Source organism: Marmota monax, unplaced genomic scaffold, assembly GCF_021218885.2.
Source record: "Marmota monax isolate L192 unplaced genomic scaffold, Marmota_monax_Labrador192_F-V1.1 WCK01_AAM20220418_F8-fsc00091, whole genome shotgun sequence".
Lineage (NCBI taxonomy): Eukaryota > Metazoa > Chordata > Mammalia > Rodentia > Sciuridae > Marmota > Marmota monax.
The window spans coordinates 3,593,028-3,615,465 of record NW_026692434.1 but is presented as its reverse complement, the minus strand read 5'-3'; the positions used below and the strand labels follow the sequence as shown (position 1 = coordinate 3,615,465).

At 34.2% G+C, this 22,438-nt stretch overlaps 1 protein-coding gene across 15 annotated transcripts in view; it reads right to left on the bottom strand.

Annotated features, from left to right (window-relative positions):
• Positions 1-4,721, bottom strand: part of Fam135a (family with sequence similarity 135 member A) — a 118,420-nt gene extending 113,699 nt beyond the window's left edge. For 9 of the 15 annotated variants that reach the window (XM_058578808.1, XM_058578809.1, XM_058578807.1 and 6 more), the window contains exons 1-2: positions 4,444-4,721; positions 2,755-2,843 (exon numbers count right to left, since the gene is read on the bottom strand). The gene's annotated coding sequence lies outside the window, so the exon portion shown is untranslated. Of the gene's footprint in view, positions 1-2,754; positions 2,860-4,443 lie in introns of all 15 variants that reach the window. The other 6 variants (XM_058578805.1, XM_046442988.2, XM_058578811.1 and 3 more) reach the window with 3 other exon arrangements.
• Between the last annotated feature and the right edge of the window lie 17,717 nt (positions 4,722-22,438).

Genomic DNA, 22,438 nt, shown 5'->3' with positions numbered 1-22,438 from the left:
AGCATTAATCATTGCCCTTGGTTCATGGTACTCAATAAATAGCTGACACTGTGATTTTTATCGTAGTTTTTAGGATTCCATGCAAAGAAATGTCTATTCAAAATAATGCAACTCAAGTAAACAGTTATTATTTCAATTGCATGATTTGAAAATACTTTCATTTATAGGCTAGAAGACCTTAAAAGAAGAAGGGTTGGCTTCAATCTTTTTAGATGCTGGGTTAACTAGGGAAAAAATAGACAATGAATATTGGATTAGCTTCAATTGAGATCTTTTTAATGTGCTGGGGAAAACCAGGGGGAAAATAGACAATGAATATTTTTTAAAAAATATTTTTAGTGTTAGATGGACACAATACCTTTATTTATTTTTATGTAGTGTTGAGGATCGAACTCAGTGCCTCTCACCTGCTAGGCAAGTACTTTACAGTCTGAGCAACAACCCCAGCCCAACAATGATTTTTTTCAACTACCTACTCAAAGACATTTTTCTACTGATTTCACTAGCATTTCCCTGGCTCACAATCTTAGAACATTTCAAAATTCTTCTACCAAAATGGGGCCTATCACATTTTCATTTTATGTTGCTATTACATGTCAACAAAATAGTTATTAATTTTACATAAAGGGACTAGTAGCAGCCTACATTTTAAACTAAATCACCTGAGGGGGAAAAACAATTTCATGTCTTAATGGAAACCTGAGTAAGGACAAAGGTAGTCTAAACATCTGGGGTTCTCAATTCCAAAATATGAAAATAATGGTAAAGGGTACACAGGCTTCCAAGGTCTTAAATTGTGATTGCCAATATGCCCTGACTTTATTGCTTAGACATTTACAGACAATACATTTCCAAGTAAGCCTGACTTACTGGCAATTTGAAAACATCAAAGAGTAACACCTAATCCCAGCAGCTCAGAAGGCTTAAAGCAAGAGGATCATGAGTTCAAAGCCAGCCTCAACAAAAGTGAGGCACTAAACAACTCAGTGAGACCCTGTCTCTAAGTATAATACAAAATAGAGCTGGGGATGTGGCTCAGTGGCCCAGTGTCTCTGAGTTCAACCCCCAGTACCCACACCCCGCCCCCAGCAAAAGAAAAATGCATGTTGGTTACCACCACTCAAAAAACAATCATGAATAATGAACTTTCATCCCATAAGGAAACATCATGGGATTCAATATAAAAATGCTAATTCTAGTTTAAATTAAGAACTATAGTAAAAGGACATTTCATAAAACTTAACAGAAATGTACCAAAATGCCATTGGTAGACTTCTATATTGGCAAACATAATTTAAAAACACTATTCTGGATGGTCTACATCTAGAGATGTAATTCCATAAAAGGAAATATGCTACAATTTTTCTCAAAATGATTTCCTGATTAATACTTCGTAAAATCAAGTAGGAGATATCTTTTAATGGTATAATTTGTCTAACACTATTATATTTTTGTTAAGAAAAAAGACTAATTTTTATTTTAATTTAGTATACCTTTGATAACCAAGCATATACCTGTTAAAACCTGCTAATCCTTAAAAATAAAATGCTGAAACCAACTTGTTTCAAAAAACCACTAATTTCATTAAGAATGCTTTCTTCTCATATTATTACTCTGCTCCTCATTCCTATTCATCCCTAAACCTTTTTTCTGGGTATGCAAAACAACAACAAGAAGCTATTCACTTCAAATCTATATGCCCCATCTCCACTCATTTATTTGAATAAACACATGTACATTTCACAAAACCCTTGAGTAGTTTTTCCTCAATACCCAGAATCAAAACAAAGTCTTTATCCTTTCTATTCCTTAAGTACCCCCAACACACACCCACCTACTCTTAAAGGGTCTGTATTTACAGAGAACAAAATGAAAATACAAGACAACCAACACTTAAAAAGATAGCCAAAGATAACTTTTATTGTTCCTTTCAGTACTAACTCCTGGAAAACAAGGAGCATTATCTGTTTTACATATTGAATGCTGCAGTGTCTGTCTCACTGTATATAAACATTGACTGAACTAAGCTAGTCCATAATTCGCTAGTAGTCTACAACATTTTTTACAGAAATCTGAAATAAAAAAAAAATCTAAAGCTTCAACTGGATCTTAAAAGGATTTAAGCAGTCAATATATTCCTACTGTATAATTTAAAGTCAGAGGCAAAAATTTAAGTATTTACATAGCAATTTTTGTCTATGAAGGTCCAAAGCATGTTTAAATGATTAGGTCTTTGCTATGAAGAGGTCACTGGATAGCCAACTTTAATATCCACCTTTTACAAGGTGGAGACATTAAGGTATAGAGGGTAAGTGTCTTCTACAAACCAATTTCATGAGTCATCATGAGTTCAAGTCTTCTGACATCTACTCCTGTGCCTGCTATACACCATGAATTCTTACTTTAATTTCTAAGAGCACAGAATTAACTCATTCCAATACAAAATCTGTAGGTATTAATTTTTTTAAAAATAAACATTTACCTAAAAATGAAAAAAAAAAACCTTGCATTTAAACATTTAAAGGGAGAAGGCATCTTCAGAAAAAGCAGTAATCTTTATCTGCATCTGAAAAATCAGATATCTCAACAACTCTTATCATACCAAATAATTGTTCATTCTTCTTAAAAAAAAAAGTGCCCTTTATAACATCAAAACCTCCAACTTTTACCTCCAAGTCACCTTGAACAAGAAATACACTCCCTTTGCCTTGGTATTACCCTTCTTAAAGTAGAAACAAAAAACTTAATTCCTACCTGACATAGATAACATAAGGAAGAATTTACTGTTTGTGGACTGCTTTGGGTTTCCAGAATGAAATACATAATCCAGTTGATCTTCAACCCTAAAATAAAGGCAAACTTCACTGAAAATAAACATTTCAGCAGATACCTTCAAAATAAGATACTATACCACTATTCATAGAGAAGTTTTATTTAAATAAAATCTTGATCATAATAAAATGAGGGAAAACTTTCAAAACTGTTTAGGAAATTTTTTTGCCAACTCAAGAATTTAATACTTCTGTTCTTGAGTATTTCTCCTTTAGTAAGCACACTACTTCTATTTTTAAGTTTGCAGAAATTGTACACATTTATTAAAGAGAACAGTGACACTCAGAAAAATGTCGTAACCCATTGCAATAGCAACATATAAAACAGAATCAATAAACTTGTAAAAAAGTTGTTAAATTCCATTCAAGGTTTGCTCTTGGACATCTATATTTACTGGAGGATACTGAAATTTCTAAAATTTAAGAGTGCATTTGTAGGTCAACCTTTAAAAAATTTTAACTTTTCATAGTTTCATGATGTCTGTGCTGGAATTGCTTCTGTACTCATGACAAGTAAAAACAATTTTTAAAAATTAAAGCTTCAATCAGTAAGTCTGACAATAGGTGTACTCTTCTGATGATATTTTCAGCTGGAGGAGAAAGATGAAGAAATTTCATTAACTTGAAAGCTGAACTAAGAATACTGAGTAGCTACTGAGCTTAGGAAAAATGCAGAAGAGACTAGAAGGGCATGTTAGAACTCTTCAAGAATTTAACAAAAACTGAAATAAACGAAGAGTTTCAACCTATACAAAAAATATTAAAGAGTTTTAGAGGGAAAAAAATCAAGATTAGAGGCTAGAAATGGGGCCAGGATGGAATAGGATGGAAGGACAGGGACAAAACTAGCAGTGAAGTAGGGTACCAAAAGAGCTAAGGAATTGAGGGCCTCCGAAGGTAATGTGGTGGTGGTGGTGGCGGGGAGGGGGGGGGGGGCGGGATGGAATGAACTCTGGTGTAAAGCGATGCAAAAAAACTCAAAACACAACAGGAACAACAAACCATAAGAAGTACCAAAGAAGGAAAAGAAAGTCAAGATAGAAATTACGGAGGTAACAGAGCTAGAAACCTGGTGGGCGAGGGCCAGGAGCTCCCTGTAGGAAAGAAGCAGATCAAGGATGCACAAGGAAAGGGAAAAAACTGAGGGGAGCAAAAAATATGCATTGCCTCCGGGACCAAACACCACCGGAGCGAAAAGGCAAGTGGGCACGGGATGAAAGAGAAGAACCATGAATGGGGGATAAAGGCGAGATAGACAGGTGAAGATGGAGCCGGGGGCGAAGGGCAGGAGAAGGCTGGGGCACAGGAGGCGTGAGGTTCAGGAAGAACCGGCAGAGGAACGTAAGGCAGGGGCAGGGCGACAGGGAGTGCCCGCAGAGCTAAGCGCTGCGGCCCCTTGGCTTGCCGGAGAGTGCCCAGAACCGCCGTCCCCACCGACCTTCACCCGGCCCGGGGCTGCGTCCGACAGCGAGCAGCCCGTAGAGAGGCCGGAGCGGGCGAGGGGGGGACGAAGAGAAGGAGGCCGCTTCCTGCCTGGCCCCTGGGAAAGAGGGACCGAGGGAGGGGTCGTGAGTGTCGGGAGCGACAGGACCCGGAGCGGAGAGGGGCTTACCTCTCAACCGTCTCCACCTCTTCTCTCTTCTGTTGGATGGAAGAGCTAGGTGTCCAGCTGGAAGAAGACGTCCCTACCCGGGTCAGCACCATTCCGCCCGGGGCCCACTCACATCGCCATCGCTGCAACCGCAACAACCGCAACCGAGGAGCCGGTTCGTCACCGCCGCTTGGCTACTGGCCCAGAGCCGCCAGCGAGCATGCGCAGTCGTCTCAGTCCCAAGAGAGCCGGTCAGGCGGGTGATACCTGCGATCAACAGGTCTCAGGCCGCCCGGTCCCGCCCCCGTCCTCTCTCACCTCCCCCTCCCGCCTCTTCCCACCCCTCTCTGAAGCTAGGCTCCGCCCCTTCCAAGCTCCGCGCCCCGCCCCTCGGAATCCTCTGCGGCGCTCCAGCTCTGGCGCCAACTGAGATTTCGAGAGATTTGTTCGCCTTCCCTACTCCCACTCCCAAGTTCCCGCGAGAATGGGAAGTTTGCGTCAATAAAAAGCGCGAGCCCTAGTAAACAGGCTCATCTTGGGTTTGATGAAACCAGGTTGAAGACTGGTGGAAAGAGGAAATCAGAGAGGGCAAAGCAGAGGAGTACTAAGATTTTAGCTCTTTTTCTCACATTATTCTTTCTCTTTTTTTCCGTCTTCACTACCTCCTAACAGTGCTGGGAAGGCATCCCTGTCTCTGCGCTACTCAAATTTGTGCAATAGGAAAGGAAGCTGCGGGGGATTTCTCCTAGGGACTCCTTTGTGTTTTTGGCTAGGTGTGGGTGCTGATGTGGTACTTACTTGGTTGATGACGTACAGAGGGGTGGGAGGGGGCCCTTGAAGGAAGCCTTGGCTCTCAAATTCCATTAACAGAATTTGAGAAATAGCCCATTAATTTATTTCATTCTTCTGTTCGTGAACTTTACCCAGCAGAATATTTTGTTGGTGCGTAAAGCTCAGTATGTGACTAAAGCAAAGTTAAGAAAATTGTGGCTATGGCTTGCGTGTTAAAAATGAGTTAGGAAGATGGATAGTAGTGATGTTTGCCCAACAGTGCAAATAGACAATGCCCCTGAACTGTGCACTTATATGTAGTTAAAATGGTAAATATTATGTATATTTTACTACAGTGAAAATTAATTAGAAGGAAAAAGCTTTGTACATTTATTTGGAAGTAACCAACATTATTCTCTTGCACATTAGCAAGTTTTTTTTTTTTTTAATTTAACTTTTGATTTTTCTTCATATTTGGATGAATTTTTAAGGTGATTGAAAGTGCCCCGTTATTTTATGATAACCATTCTATTAGGATTTGCATAATGGCTTCCTTTTCAGGTTCCTAGTTTATCGCTTCTTTTATAGGCCTTTTTCATTTTACTATCCTCTCTATATAAGGGCTTTTATTGCTTGTTTTGTGATTTGAACTGTATCCTCAAAATCGAAAGATTCTTTTCTATTTTGGTTCCAACTGTCTCCTAAGAAAGTATACTTAACCAATTATTTGCATTTAAACGTGCACGCATCCCTAAAATAGACTCTGTCCCAAGATTATTTCCCTGTTCCGTATTCTTTTTATTCAAATCACGTCTTTAAATCATCTACTATGTGGAGGCACTGTAGTAATCTTGGAGGAAACCAACATGAATAAAAGAACTTGGGTGGAGTGGAGTGTTTGCATACTTGTCTTATTGGATGTATGTAGGCCTGATGTATGCACAGATATGTACAGAGAGCTATTCAAGCTCAAGGAGAAGCATTGGTCCAATTTAGATTGAAGAGAAGTCATGAGTCAGGAAAGACTTCCAGAAGAAAAATTACTCCGGAGAGTTACTGAAGTGGGATGTGTGGTGGTTGGGGTGAGAAGAAAAAAAGGGCTTGAACAAAAGCTATTCAGTGGGAAACTGTTCTTTACCCTGAATTCAAACCAAGAGCACTTTGATGCATGCTACTGTTTGGGGATATTAGGTTAAAAAGTGGATAAGGATCATGGTGATCTTTTGAAGGAGTCAGATCAATTCAACTACTATATTTTTGTTGTTAAAAAAAAAATGTGTACCAAACACTGTGCTAGTTACTGAAGAGTACAATCAAGATTGAGTCAATCTTAGCTTTCAAGAAGTTTGCAATCATAGGGGGAGACAGGAACATAAAATGTCATTTAGTTGTGCTAAAAGGGTTAAATTGAAGTAGGCATGTTTGGGAAGAGGTTGTTTGGGAATCTAGAAGCGTAGCACTTGAAATTAACCTAGGCATTTAGGCAAGACTTCCTGGAAATTCCATCAATGGAAAAATAAAAATCAGTCTCTTAAAGGAAATTAGAAAAATTTTGTCTCCTGAAGTAAAGACAGACAATATAGCTTGCATTGATCTCATTGTCAGATTACCTGGGTTCTAGTTCTTGTTTCTGCATCATACTATGTAACATTGAGAATCTCTTCACTTTGTCCGTCTGTTTTCTCTCATATGTAATGAGAATAAGTTAAATAGAATTTAAATTCCTTTAGAAATTTCGTGTAAACTTTGGAATCCTTTCTATCTTGTATATCAAACTTTAGCATAGAATGTTTTTTAATTGAACTGTTGTATTCTCTTAAACTGAAGATCAGGTTATTTCTCTCCTTCACAGTTGCATAATATTTACTCAGCTGAATATTCAGATAGTAGAAGAAATTAATATTGTAAATTTGCAAATAGTCTTATGGAAAGATGCCTCATATTTGTCAGTTGATAGACATTAATTCACTAAGTGAATAACCCTGCTTTTTTATTTTTTTCCAAATATTCCTGTTGTAAATATGGTTACTGTCAACTATGAAATTTTAAGTTAAAAATAAGATGTATTCAAAATTATTCACAACTTTTTCCAACAATATGATTCTTTTTAGCATTTAATATATGGAATTCTGAATTGTTTTTTGGGAAAATTTTGAGTATTCTCTAATAAATAAGTTATTGAAAGTATTATGTTAGTTGGCTTTCCCTCAAAAATTACCTGAGATAGATCAGTCTGTAAAAGGAAAGGTTTATTTTGGCTTATGGTTTCAGTCCATGATCACTTGGCCCATCAATTTGGGCCCATGCTAAGGCAAAACATCATGGTAAGGGAGCTCATGGTGGAGGAAAGCTGCTTACTTCATTGGGAGTGTGTGTATGTGTGTGGGGAGGGGTTTTCAATAACCCTTTTAAGGACACATCTCCAATGACCTTGCTTCTTTTTTCTAGGCCTACCTCTTAATGTGTCCACCACCTTCCATCCAGCCCCACAGGTTAGGAACCAATTCTTTAACACATGAGATTTTGGAGACTCCCAAATCCAAACTATAACAAGTGTTAATAAAATATTAATCCTGCTTCTTAGGGAAGTAACTTGTTTCCAAATAAAGATTAAAAAGATTTAATCATTTGAAGATACATAGGTGACTGCCCACAGTACTTAAGAGTAAAAATTCTTAGGAGGTATATTACTTTAATAACAAATACAAGATTGAGCAAAACAGAGTTTCATTATAGGATTTCCTTCATAGGTTAGTAACAGCTGTGAACCAGAAAGGCAAATGTATTACTTCATAACTTAATGTTGTAATATTAGTTCATGACTTAATAGCTATGGCCTTTCTGGAAGGACTATGATATAAAACTTATTTACCAAATTTTCTTCCTTATAATAGTGTTCAAAAAAGAAAATGTATTTTTGTTTTTGTTTTTAAACTGATGATATTGGTTGCTTCTGGTTGTTAGTTGGAGGCTGGAGAGCTTAGTGAGGGATAAAAAAGAAGACTTTTTAAATTAGGTATTCTCAGCTTGATCTTATTGCATGTATATTAATGGAAAATTGAATTTGTATTAAATAATACAATTTTTATAATGCATATATCATATGCCATAGTCTTTAATAAAATATTACAGAAAACCCTACTCATGCATAATGGATTAAACTTCAGATTAGTTTTTGCTATTCAGAGTGAAAAGGGACAGTAACTTCTTACTTTGTAGCTCAGATTACCCAGGTTTCCCAGTGACAGAGTTTCTGTTTGGATCATTGAGAGTGAGCCTGTCAGACAGAAAATATTCCTCTCACCATCAACCCTGTGAGTCATTCCTATGAAATTTAATTATCTAGTATCAAGTGACAGCAAGAAATGACTTCTGAAATTATTCTTTCTGTATATGTCTGAAACTAACCATGGTTTTAAAATGTGGAATATATAGTAGTTATCACTTTATTTGTGATAGCAAACACATTAGGACAACTAATTCCCTCTTCTAACAACTCACATATTTATCTTAAGCTTCACATAAGACTGTTTCATTTAGATATCCTGCTGAAAGTTCAACATATCCTAAATTGGACTCATCATGTTCTCCTTTCTCCTTCACACACAAGATCTTTTTCTCTTCCCAAGTTCTAGTTTCTGCAACATTATATCTCCCACTTATTAGACCCAGGACTTCACAGCCATATTAGATGCTTCCCTTATTATTTTCTCCCATCTGTTCCATTTCATGTCCTGTTTGAGTTTTCTTTCCAAATATTTGTTTCAAAATGATTTTCAAATATAAGGAAAAGTCAGTCTTTGACAAAACGTGGAAAATTTCTTCTGGTAAGATGGAAGAAAGGATTTAAGACACAGTGTGAATGGAAATGAAGGAAACTTGTCATTTTTAAGTCTGTATTTTACAGTAAAAAGAAAGCAAGTAAAGGTTGAATAAAACTGATTCATAAGCTATTATAATATCTTCTAGTTTTTGGATCTAATAATAGTAAACATTTATCAAACCCTTCTCATCTGCTAGGTGCTAGTTTTAATTCTCTATGTGTATTATCTCTGCTCCTCACAAGATTTCAGCCAGGTAGGCATTATAAACTTCCTGTAAAAATGAATAAACTGAGCACGCTCTTATTGCCAGTAAGTGGTAGACTGGGATTCTAGTCCAGGTCTCCCTGATCCAGACACTATGCCACCATACTGCCTCTGAAACAGACGGCTCTTACTGGGCTCATTTGTTTATATTGTCTGAATAATCAAATTATCTTTTAACAGTTTTTAATTATTATTTAAACATAAGTTTAAGCCTGAATTGATATCTGCATAAAATAAAAATTTTCCCCTCAGCAAATCAAACTATTGTCATTTTTATATAAGTCACTTTTCATGGTTGTTTAGGATTATAAAACATCAAAATTCAATGTTCTTTTTTAATTGTAGGATAATTTTGATAAAAATTTACGTTCTTTTTTATTTATATATGACAGTGGAATGCATTACAATTCTTATTACACATATAGAGCACAGGTTTTCATATCTCTGTTTGTATACATAGTATATTCACACAATTCGGCCCTGGATTCAATCCCCAGCACCACAAAAAAAAAAAAAAAAAAGTTCTTGTTTTTAGTCACTTCATGAATTGAGCACATGATAAAAATTTTGAAATATCCACTAATATCTGTAAATTCATAAATTTGTATAACTTTATTTTCTAGTTTCCTTATCTGTAAGATGGTTATCATCATAAGCTGTTTCATGGAGATGTTATGAAATTGCTTATTGCAAAGATATTTTACAAAAGAAAAGGCACACATTTCTGAATATTCCTCAATAATGAGAAGTAATGATAGATTAATAGCTTGGTTGAGTTTTTAATAGATATCTGTAGCTAATGCTGAAATCTCCTCCCTCAAAAAATTAGACATACAATTCTAAATTCCTATGTCAGTTTGCAGACCAATAGAGAGAGAAAAATTAGCCTTACATGTTTTAAAATCCAGAAGAAAAAAATATTTCCACTTAACTTTTGCATTGGAACCTTGATGAGAACATAGCAGACAGAAGAAACAACAATAAAATCATGTTTCTATATTCTAGTTCATCATACTTTGTGTCCTCCATGGTTACCTATCAAATTTGTTTATTCTTAGCTTTATTTTAAAATATATAACAGTTGCTAATTTATCGTGGGTAAAGAGAGAAAAAAGTTTGTGTTATAAAATACATGCATCAAATCTTTATTTGTATTATGTCTTTAAAGGCAATTTAATCACTTTTCCAATTATTCAGCAAAAAAAAGGCAATTTAAATCAATTTGAGTAGAGGGCAAATCATTAGCTTTTGGGTGATTGTATTTGTAGAAACTTTTTGAAGAGGAAATATGCCCAGGTGCTTGCTTTACAGGTTATGGGAAAATATTCTTGGCAATTGATTCTCTTTTTGTGTTGTATCATCACCATAGAGAATACAAAAATTAGCATTTGGTGGAGAATTTTGTTGTTACCATTTAAATTTTTCTACTCATTTTTTATGGTAACTTAAAATGATTTCATATTGCTGAGATTGAAATTTATACCTGGAAAATTTACATGTGTCCTTGACCAACATTTTCCAATTTTGCTTTTAGTTATGAGGCACAAGTTCTGAGAACTTGATATATATAATGTACGTCATGGTAACTACAGTTAATAATGTATTATTGCAACTTGCTAAGAGAGTAGATCGTAAGTATTTTCACTATGCCCCCACAGAAAGGTGATTATATAAGGTTAATGTACAATTATATGCTTTAAATATATACAATTTTTATGTGTCAATTATACCTCAATAAAGTTGGGGGGAAATTTACAGCTGTTTTATGCAAAGCTACTTTAGATATTAAAAGTAACTTGATTTAGATATAAATGATATAAAACTGCACTTTTTTAACATATACAATTAAATGTGTTCTTCCCATAAAACCATCACAACAATCAAGCTAATGAACATACTATGACCATGAAAAATTTCCTAGAGCCCCTTTGTAATCTCCACCTTCTGCTTCTTCCCTGTCCATGCCTATCCTTTTCAAGCAGTGAACCCTTCCTTTAAACTACAGGTTAGTTTTCATTTTCTAGAATTTTATATGACTAGAATCATAACAGTGCATATTTTTGGCCTAACTTCTTCCATTCAGCACAATTATTTTGAGATTCATCCATGTTGGTGAATATAATAATAGTTCACTCCTTTTTATTATTGGATAGTGGCCCATTGTACCACAATTTGATTATTCATTTACCTGATTATGTATCTTTGGGTGGTTTCTAGTTTGGAATTATTTCAAATAAAACTGATTTGAACATTTTTACAGGTACTTCTATGGACACATACTTTTATTTCTCATAGATACATAAATATCTAAGAATAGAATGGCTGGATCATATGGTAGGTTTATGTTTAATTTCTTTAAAAAAACTGTCAAATTATTTCCCCAGAGATTGTAGTAATTTATAGTGTATGAGAGTTTCGGTTGCTTTATAACTTTGTCAGCATGTTAGCTATCCTATTAAGTATCTAGTAGTGTCTCATGTGGTTTAAATTAGCATTTCTGTAATGACTACCAATATGGAGCATTTTTTCAAATTTATTTTCATCCATGTAACTTTGGTAGGTAATTGCTTAAATCTTTTGTACATTTTGTTTTGGGGTTGTTTTCTTGTTACTGAGGTTTGAGGGTTTTTTTTTTTACATATTTCAAATACACTTCCTTTTACAGATATGTGGTTTGCAATTTTTTCCCCTAATCTTTGCATTTTCAATAGTGTCTTTAGGAGAGCAGAAGTTCTTAATTTCGATGGAGTCTGATTTGCCAGTTTTCTCTTTTGTGGATTGTGCATTTGGAGTCATCTAATAGGTACTTTGTCTAACCCAACATCACAAAAATTTTCTGCTTTTATGATTGAAGCTTTAGTATTTAAAACTAAAGTCTACTTTAAGTTAATTGTATATAATTGCATTGAAGGTATTATTTTTTTTTTTGCATTAGGAAATCCATTTTTTTTCTAGCACCATTTGTTGTAAAAACAAACAAACAAACAAAACCCCAAATCTTTTATCTTTTGAATTGCTTTTGTATCTTTATTGAAAATCAATATATCATGTCTATTTCTGGACACAGGACTCTGTTCCATTGATCTATTTATGTATATTTATGCTAATCCTATACTGTCTTTCAGTAGCTTTATGTTAGAATCAGGTTGTAAAAATTTCCAACTTCTTTCCTTTTCAAAGTTATTTTGGCTATGATAGCTCTTTGGCAATTTCCTGTGAATTTTAGGATGAGTTTGTTAGTTTCTACATTTAAAAAATCTGCTAGGATTTTGATTGGAATTGCATTGAATTTATAGATCAACTTGAGGAGATTTGACATATTAACAACATAAATGTTCAAACTCATTATTGTATATTTCATTCAAGTCTCCTTTAATTTCTCTCAGCAATATTTTGTTGTGTTATTGTATAGGTCTCACACATCTCTTGTCAGATTTATCTATTAAGAATTTCATATTTTGATGCTATTGTAAATCTATTATTTACATTCCAATTGTTGTTGTAACTATATAGAAATACTATTGTTTTTATATTGATATTATATCCTGCAACTTTATGAAAACCAAAGATTCTAATAACTTTCTCCATATATGCCATTAGATTTCACATAGATAATAACATTGTAAATAAAGACAGTTTTGCTTCTTATTTCTTTTCATTGCTTTATTGCTCATACTTACTTAAATAAAAATAGTGTAATCCTTGTTTTATTATTGATCTTAGAAGAAAAGTATTCAATCTCTCACTATGTTACCTGAAAGCATTTTTGGAGATGTCCTTATTCAGGCTGAAGAGGCTCTTTTCTATTTTTTTCTAAACAAAGTCTAAAATGCTTCTCAACAAAAGAAACAATCAGTAAGGTGAGTAGAGAGCCTACAGCTTAGGAACAAATTTTTACTACTTGCACATCAGATAGAGCACTAATCTCTAAGGTATATAAAGAACTCAAAAAGCTCAACTCCAAAACAAATAACCCAGTCAATAAATGGGCCAAGGAACTGAACAGACACTTCTCAAAAGGTGATATACAATCAATAAACAAATATATGAAAAAATTTTCAACATCTCTAGCAATTAGAGAAATGCAAATCAAAACTAATCTAAGATTTCATCTCACTCCAGTCAGAATGGCAGCTGTCAAGAATACAAACAACAATAAGCATTGGTGAGGATGTGGGGGAAAAGGCACACTCATACATTGCTGGTGGAACTACAAAATGGTGCAGCCAATATGGAGTATGGAGATTCCTTGGAAAACTGGGAATGGAACCACCTTTTGACCCAGCTATCCCACTTCTTGGTCTATACCCAAAGGACTTAAAAACAGCATACTACAGGGACACAGCCACATCAATGTTTATTGCAGCACAATTCACAATAGCTAAACTGTGGAACCAACCTAGATGCCCTTCAGTAGATGAATGGATAAAGAAAATGTAGTAATTATACACAATGGAATATTACTAAGCAATGAAAGAAAATAAAATCATGACATTTGCAGGTAAATAGATGAAATTGGAGAAGATAATGCTAAGTGAAGTTAGCCAATCCCCAAAAACCAAATGCTAAATATTTTCTCTGATTTAAGGAGGCTGATTCATAGTGGGGTTGGGAGCGGGAACATGGGAAGATTAGACAAACTGTGGATAGGGGAAAGGGGAGGGAGGCGGAAGAGGGAGGGGACAAGGGAGTAAAAAAAGACGGTGGAATGAGATAGATATCACTACCCTAAGTACATATATGAAGAAGACACAAATGGTGAGAACATACTTTGTATACAAGCAGAGAGGTGAAAAATTGTGCTCTATATATGTAACATGAAATGTAATACATTCTGCTGTCATATATAACAAATTAGAATAAAAAATATTTTTTTTTAAAAAAAAGGTACTAGAAAAACAACTCAACACCAAAATAAATAAAAATTCACTATGTTGTCTAGGCTGTCTCCAAACTCCTGGGCTCAAGTGATCCTTCTGCCTCCCAAGTAACTGGGACTCCAAGACATGTGATACCATGCCTATCTTCTTCTATCTTGATTTGCTGAGAGATGTAACTCCTTGCCTGACCAACTCTTACATGTATTTTAAATTTCACAGTGCATTGTTCTTATTTGTTTTAGTCAATTGTTTTTAAAAGAAATTTAAATGTAAATATATGATAAATCTTTGTATTTATCTACATAATTATCATTTTCAGTATTCTTTGTGTCTTTATGTTGCTCCAGATTTTCATCTGGTATTAATTTTACTCTTAAACTTTAAAATTCTTATAGTACAGGTGTGCTTCGGATATATACTTTCACTTTTTGTATATCTGAAAATGTTATTATTTTTCCTTAGTTTTTAAACACATTTTCATAGGGTATAGAACTCTGGACTGACCATTCTTTCAATCTTTTATGCATTCTACTCCATAGTTTCCTTGCTTGCATTGTTTCCAACAAGAAATCTTCTGTTATCTTTATTCCTAATTATGTAATGGGTAGTTTTTCCTTCTGCCTGCTTTTAAGATCTTTTCTTCTTTCCAATTTTAAATAATAATTTGATGATGATATTTGTGTCTTTTTCCAATAAATCTGTACATTTGAAAAGAATGTGTATTCTAGTAGTTTTGTTCACTAATTTTTTCACACATACCATATATATATATACACATATATGTACATATATATGTGTGTGTATGTGTGTGTGTGTGTGTGTGTGTGTATATTACATATATGACCTGAAGGTAATTTTATACAATTTTAAAAATAATATTGTATGTGAAACAATTTCATGGTATGAAATTATCCAGTGGTGGTGTCATGTTAGTGCTCAAAAAGTTTCAGACTTTGGAGCATTTCAGATTTCATATTTTTTAACTAGGGATGCTCAACCTGTATTTCATATAGTCCAAGGGGGTGTATTCTACTGTATATTTTGGCAAAATGAAAGGATTATTCAATTAATAATCTAGAGAACAGATTAAAACCCAAGGGCAGTCACTAAGTCTGTGAAACTAGGCAAGACATGTAACCACCCTAGTCCTTGGTTTCTTCTTTTTTATTGTGAAAAGGGGCTATATCATAGATTCCACTAGTCTGTGAGTATCCTGTGTAAGATAACCTTAGGTCCATTGAGTTTATTGCTTTCATGCCTTTTATTAATCTTGATTTTTTTCTCAGAATATTACATTAAGCAAGAGATAATGTATAAGGTAGATATGATCTTAGGTTGGTCTAATCAATTCTATCTATGGCCTTAGTTTGAAACCTAAATATTTTGTCTAATGTAGTCAGAAATGCCTCATATGTATTATTCTGGTATAGGAAGGTATTCATCTTACATGGAGTTTTTCTGGGATAAATTTTAGTGTTAAAATTCCTTTTACACAGAGAACAACTTTGCTCATCTTTCTTTTGTGATGCTGGAGATTGCACTCAAGTTCTTATGCATGCTAGGCAAGAATTCTACCACTGAGCTATATCTCCAGTCTACTTTTGCTTTTCTATCTATCTCTAATAGTACCTTGCACAAATCAGGCTTTAATAATTGTACCTGGTTTTTTATCTTATTTAATAAAACAATCAATAATCTGTGTCAGCAGTAATGTTTAATTAAAAATTTGGGCCTCTTAGAAAAAAAGGAAAATAAAATTCTTTAATTCTCAAAGAATTAATCTATTATTTTTAGGCTTTTTAGACACAGAACAATAATAGAGTAATTAAATTATGTCCTGACATCAGTTTAATACATCTTTTTATTATAAAAATAATAATACTAATTGGGGCAATGTACAAATATTTATTAAAAATTGTTTATTTGTTGCAGGCACTGAGAAAATATAGCTGTGGGGAAAAAAGACAAAACCCCAGCTGTTGTGGAATTTTAGGTTCTAATTTAGGATGATAAACAGTACTGTATCATATATTGTATATTATACTGTATATTTACACCATATACTGTATATTATAAAACAATCATATGACCAAGTTCAAATTAGTGAGATGTTTATGGAAGTGATTGGTGCCACTTCTTGAACTACATTAAAAAATTCCCATGTATGATCTTTTCTTGCTCCCTATTTGCTGGTTAGATGCCAGCTCTTCTCAGGAGAAATCAAGAAGACAAAATCAAGATTCAGTTCCAAAGGTAAAATCCCAATTCATCTTTGTCAAGTCTGAGTATTTTGTCTTTTTTTTCTTTCATGATTTTCAGTGGGATCACTGCTTTGGAACTGAATCTTGATTTTGCCTACATATGAATTTTGGCTAAACTCATATCTTTATTTTTACTTTTTGGTGGTTCTGGAGATTAAACCCAAGGCCTTGTGCATACTAGGCATGTGCTCTGACACTGAACTACATCCTAGTCCTTGAATTTTAGCTACATTTTGATGGAGTTATTTCTCATCATCTTGGAATGTTTACTTTGAAAATGTTATAATTTAGTGACTTTTTTGAAAAGGTAATTTTATGTCAAAACAAGTTAGATATGTGTATACACACACACACATATATACATACATATATAATAAAACTAATTGTGAGCTTAGATGTGCAGGCTACATGCCAATCACATTACTTTTCTTTTAGTTACTATATAGGCGAAAAATAAACTCTTCAGTAGTTTTGGTTTTTCAAAGGAAAAGAAACGTGAATTCATAGTCTGCCTCTTAAAAACAAATGAAACAGATCATCTAAATTTTGGCTCATCTGTGCAACTCTGGACAAGTTAGTGTCCTAAATTTCTTCAGTTGTAAAATATGAAATAATGGCAACATTGTTGTGAGCTTTGTTGTGAACAAAAGCATATAAGGTGCTTGGCTTAGCAGCTATTGCATGGAAAGAATATAATACAAAATAAACTATTATTTGATTTTCAGAATTTTTTTCCCTGAAGAAGACATCCTTTATGTTTTGAGCCTTAGCAAATTTAATTCTGTTCACATCATTTTATGAATCAGTAATGTCATTACCTTCCATGTAGATCAGAACCTATTATATTTGCTCCTGTTTAAACAGGGGAGGTGCCCAACTTGCTATGTCTCTTCCTTGCTATCTCTTCTCCACCTTCCAAATTCTCCTTTGGATCAGGTATATGCCTGACTATTTGGCATGGCCACACCACAGGCTGATAAAAGGAAACATACTAGTGAGTCTAGTCTTTTCTGTTAGCAGAGAGAAAAGCATATGGTCACAGTGCACACAATTCTTCTAACTGGTGAGGAGTGGCTCATTTTTCAGTAATATTTAGTCATCAAAGACTCAATTAGGATTGCCCACTTCCATACTCCCAAAGTTAGGATGCTTGCTCTGTGTTTGATGATAACAGATCAAAGTTTCATTAAATTCAAAATGAACAAATAGTTCTTGACCTTTTATAACAAAACAATGTTATTTTAAAATGAAACAAACGTACAAAAATGATTCTATTGACAATGCATCTTTTCATCTGTTAGACACAGAGCTTTTGAAGTAATGGAAATGTGATGGCAAAATTTCCAGGGCATTCAGCTTTCAGCCACAGCACTTAGGCAGATTACTGGTTGCTAAAATATGAATATAAAAACACCTGACTCACCAAATTATTTCCTAGAATAGTTAGCTGGGTGGAGGCTCATGAAGTTAATAACTAAACCCAACCCTCAAGTCTATTGGCAAAAGGCATATTGAAGCTTAGTGACTCTGTATCCACCCAGAAAGATAAAGGAGCCTTTGATATCCTGCTTGGTTGACTGGAAGAGGAAAATGACTCATATGTCACCTGGAACACTGAATGAGTAGCCTGTATTGGAAATATTTTGAAAGGTAAGTGGAAGTACTAAACCAGTCTTTCAGACTACACTACAACAAGCCTGAGGCAGATGGTGATTCAATAAATAAGACTTTTAAAGGAGAAAAAGTCTTGTGCAAAAAAAAAAAACAAAAAAAAAAAACAGAGCAGAGCAAATAATCTTTGCATTAAGAAAATGTGAGTCAAGTTATGCTGGCTTAGAAAAACGAAATTATATGCCTTCATGATCTTCAGATAGACATATAATGTTAAATGACCTAAGGTAAATGAAGCATCTGTCTCAGTGTCTAGCTGGTATGAAATGTCACTCAGTATATTTCTTCCCTTCATCTCTGATCTTTCCCTTTTGTTTGTTTATTGGTTTAAAAGGAAGGATACTTTAAGGTATCTTTATATAGTTTCATATAAAATTCATGTTTCTAAGGTATTAGAGCCTAAAGTCTAGCTCTTCATGTTGGTTTTACTATTAACAATAATCAAACATGACAGCAAATTTAGTCATCTGTATAAAATTCTGCCATATGGTTCAAAAATTATTTGGGGACAGCATTTTGTAATGAAGACTCTGTAGCTCCCTTTGATATACTTTCTGTGATTTTGCTGAAACCAACCACCTGTACGCATAGCTAGAATATAAATTAAAAATATCACTGGTCAGTCAATGTAGTTACTTAATTTTGAATGCTAAAGTGCCAAGTGTTGACATTTTAAGTTTAAAGCTAATCTTTCTGGTTCTTTTCTGGAGAAAATAAATGATGCTTTGGAATATTAGCAAATTAGAGCAACTTTTCATCTCTTCAACAATAAATAATTGTTCTGGCTAGAAAAAAATGATTCTACAAACATTATTAAAAGTCATTTCATTCTGAATAAGGTGATTAGTTCTCTGATGCATGACATGTATGTAAGAACAAACAATGTAGAATATTTGAGTGACACATTTTCAACTCCACCCAGTCACCCATTTCATGTTTAAGTGTCATTGTATATATTTAGTACTTCAGAAATAACCTCAACATGCTTTTTGTTGGCAATTTAATAATATATAACTTTATATTTTCCTGAAGTAAATGTTCTCTTTTCTAACATATGCTATTATTGCTCTTTAAGAACAAAATAATAGTTAAAAAATAAAGGATTTATTGGATGGCATGTGGTACAGAATTTTGACAGGTTGCATTTTTAACTCTTTTGAGAATCTATCTTCCTATTTCACACCCTCTTTTCCTGCCACTCCATTCCAACAAATACTCTTTTCAGGGAGTTTAGTCATAGCCAATAAAAACCTTGTTGTTGGGCCAGTCCAGCTACAGACAGGATGTAACTTGTAAGAAGGAGAATGACTGGTGTGCTAGAAAGATTGCCCTGTCAGCTGAGAAGCAAGTCTGCTTCTTTCCTTTGCTTTGCTACTAAGTACATCTGTGTCTGCAGAAGTAGGCCACTGTAACTCAGGAACTTGAGGAGCTGTGACTGAGACCAGGCCCTTTGTAAGGAAGAAGGGAAAGAACAGAATGCAGGATAATTGAATGGGAGGAATTACTCCCCCCCAAAAAAAAGGACAAAAAGAAAGGATAGTCTGAAGATTTCAAAGAGTTGTCAACTTTATCTTCTTATGTAGGGCCAGTGTGGGTGCATGTGAATGTGTATACAGGAAGGAACTGGTATTGTGAAATAACCCCAAGTACCACTGGTCAGCCTGTCTCCCTTTGAAAGACAACAATAAAAAACTACTTTGAATAACTTCATAACAGGAAATAACACAATGGAATCTAGAGAATCCTGATATGGAAAAATCTAAAAACTTTGAACAAAAGAACCTAAATAATTGTTAAAATAGTGTGTATAGTTGAAGTTGAAAATATAGGGAGTTTTAGATACCCAGGCACTCAGTAAGATATTGAAAGTAAAAAAGAGTCCAAGATTTTTATATTCTCATCTTCAAATATAATGATAAACTGTATTCTCTTTGTAGTGTAACTTTCTTAAATTCAAATAATAGTCAAGGATTGATTGCATTGGTTTGAGAAAAAAGTGTTGGTAGTTTAAAAGATCTAAATACTGAAGATGAATGGGTTACTCTAGGATTAAAAAAGTCATATTTTTACTTTAAATTACAAGTTTCTCTTAGTATTGTGTCACAGAGATGCCACTTATATGACTAGTTATTAGAGAGCCATTCATTTATTTTGATATGTATCTACTAAGAACACTATTGTGAAAATCATTTACACCTACATCTAACCTAGATGCTTGTAAAAAGAGGATACTGAAGTAATAAAATATCACAAAATAGTATCATGATGGAAAGTGTTAAGGAATAAGGTTCTTTCCCTCTCAAGGCTAATTATTTTCTTAATAGCCCATTAAGACCTACGTTTCCCTTTTTTTCCCTTTAGGCACAGAAAACCTATGTTTGTCTTATCATGGATTCTTTTTTCAGTGGCCTTTGACTCTTTTTACTTGACCTCTTTTGTTTTGAGAAAGAATGTCAGATGAAGGAAGAAGTGAAGGAAAGCACCCTAAGATGTGCTGCTGCTGAAATACATTTCAGCCATTTTCCAGTTTTGTCTGGTGGGAGGCTGGCTGGCCAATTGTCATTTGTTCCTAGTATCCTTCCATAGTTAGTGGAAGTGTGTGAGACCCTTAAGCCCATTGGCAGCTCCTCACAAACTTGATGTTAAGGAGCTTGTTTATTCTGAAAAATTTTCAACATAAATTTTATTTATAAAATGCACCTCACTATTCTTACATTAATTCTTCCTTTATCGCTTTCTTTTCCATTCTTACTTCCTTTGCTTCAATTTGATCATATTGTCCCTCATTTACTGACACATTTTTCTAACTTTATTTTTATTTATTTATTTTTTTGTGATACTAGGCATTGAATATGGGCAAGTTCTCTACCACTAAGCTGGATTCACAGCCCCTTTCCTACATATATTTTTTATATTGACAACTGACTCCTTGGAAATTGGGAACGTAATATTTTATCTTTTAGGGAGCTTTACATTAATGCTGTAATGTTTTGTGAATAATGGTTGAGATATTTAATAAATCATGTCTTTGAAATGATCACTGAAGAGACTGCCTTTTTTAACTTAAAAGAACTTCCAGCAAACTTCTTGATGACAAAATTGAACAAAAGTATATTTATTTGCATTAATTCTGAAATTCCTGTTATGCTAGTAGTGCATTGTATAAAAATTTCAAGCTATATTCAGTTGGGGAATAAAAATAATCTTCCAAAACTTTATTTCTCAACTGAAAACTCAGGTTATTAGATGACTATTTCTTTGACTTAGTCTTGTACTTTATATAGCTTGTAATGTAATCAGTTATGCAATCTTTTAGAGTAAGCTGGAAGGACATTGAAACAATAATCTTTCAGCCATTCTTTTTCTAATAACTAGATTACACTGTTAATCAGCATATTCAAGCTTCCTTTTCTTTCATTTTTTAAAAATTGTAGGAAATAGTTTTCAGTGTATGCTGTGAGAGATTTTATTATAGGATTAAAATCTTTGAGCAAACAATAGGGACGTGAGGCAGGGTCCAGGTATTAAATCTCATGAGCCAATATTATACTTCAGGTAATTCTAGAAATGAACTACATTTATTTTCTCCCTTCTTTTTAGTGGCAAAAGTAGATACATTATAAATTTTTCATGCCATATCATGCCTCGGATCCTTCATCCTAGACCATCCTAACCATCCGGCTTCTACATTCAGGACACTACATTTTTGTGCTGACAAAAACTGCAAAAGTGATTTTTTGACTTATTGTACTTACTGTGTATACTCTTCATTCAGTATTTGTTGGATCACCATTGTGGCTTAATTTATTTTTGTTTTTGTTTTTGAAAGGGGATGCTTGTAACTCCCACTGCCACACTGATTTCTTACATTTGGCTGCAGATAGCTTTTTCATACTTTATAAATGAAACCAAAGCACTAAATGGGAATGCTTTTAACTTACCTACTACAGTCTACAAATGTATCTGCTTCCACACATGCTCTTACAATTCTCTTTTGCTCTTAGTGAAGAAAGTGTCCTCTTTTTCATGAAGCTGATTCATTCACCCATATTCCTGACCACAGGCTCTCCAGTGTCCTTGTCTGCCATTTTTCTCTTCATTATTTTCTAAGGATCCCTGTACTTCTTCATAAAGGAAGATGTCTCATAGGTTCTGTTCGTTTTTTTTTTCTTTTTCTTTTTTCATTGTTTACATCACAAAGGAGTTCTTACCTAATACTCACTGTTAAGGACATCTACATTTGCCTCCAGCTCTGACTGCTCTCCTGAGTTCTGTGGTGCCTACCAGATGTCTTTACCTATCTTCTTGAAGATAACTAAATCCTAATATATTCAAAATAAATCAA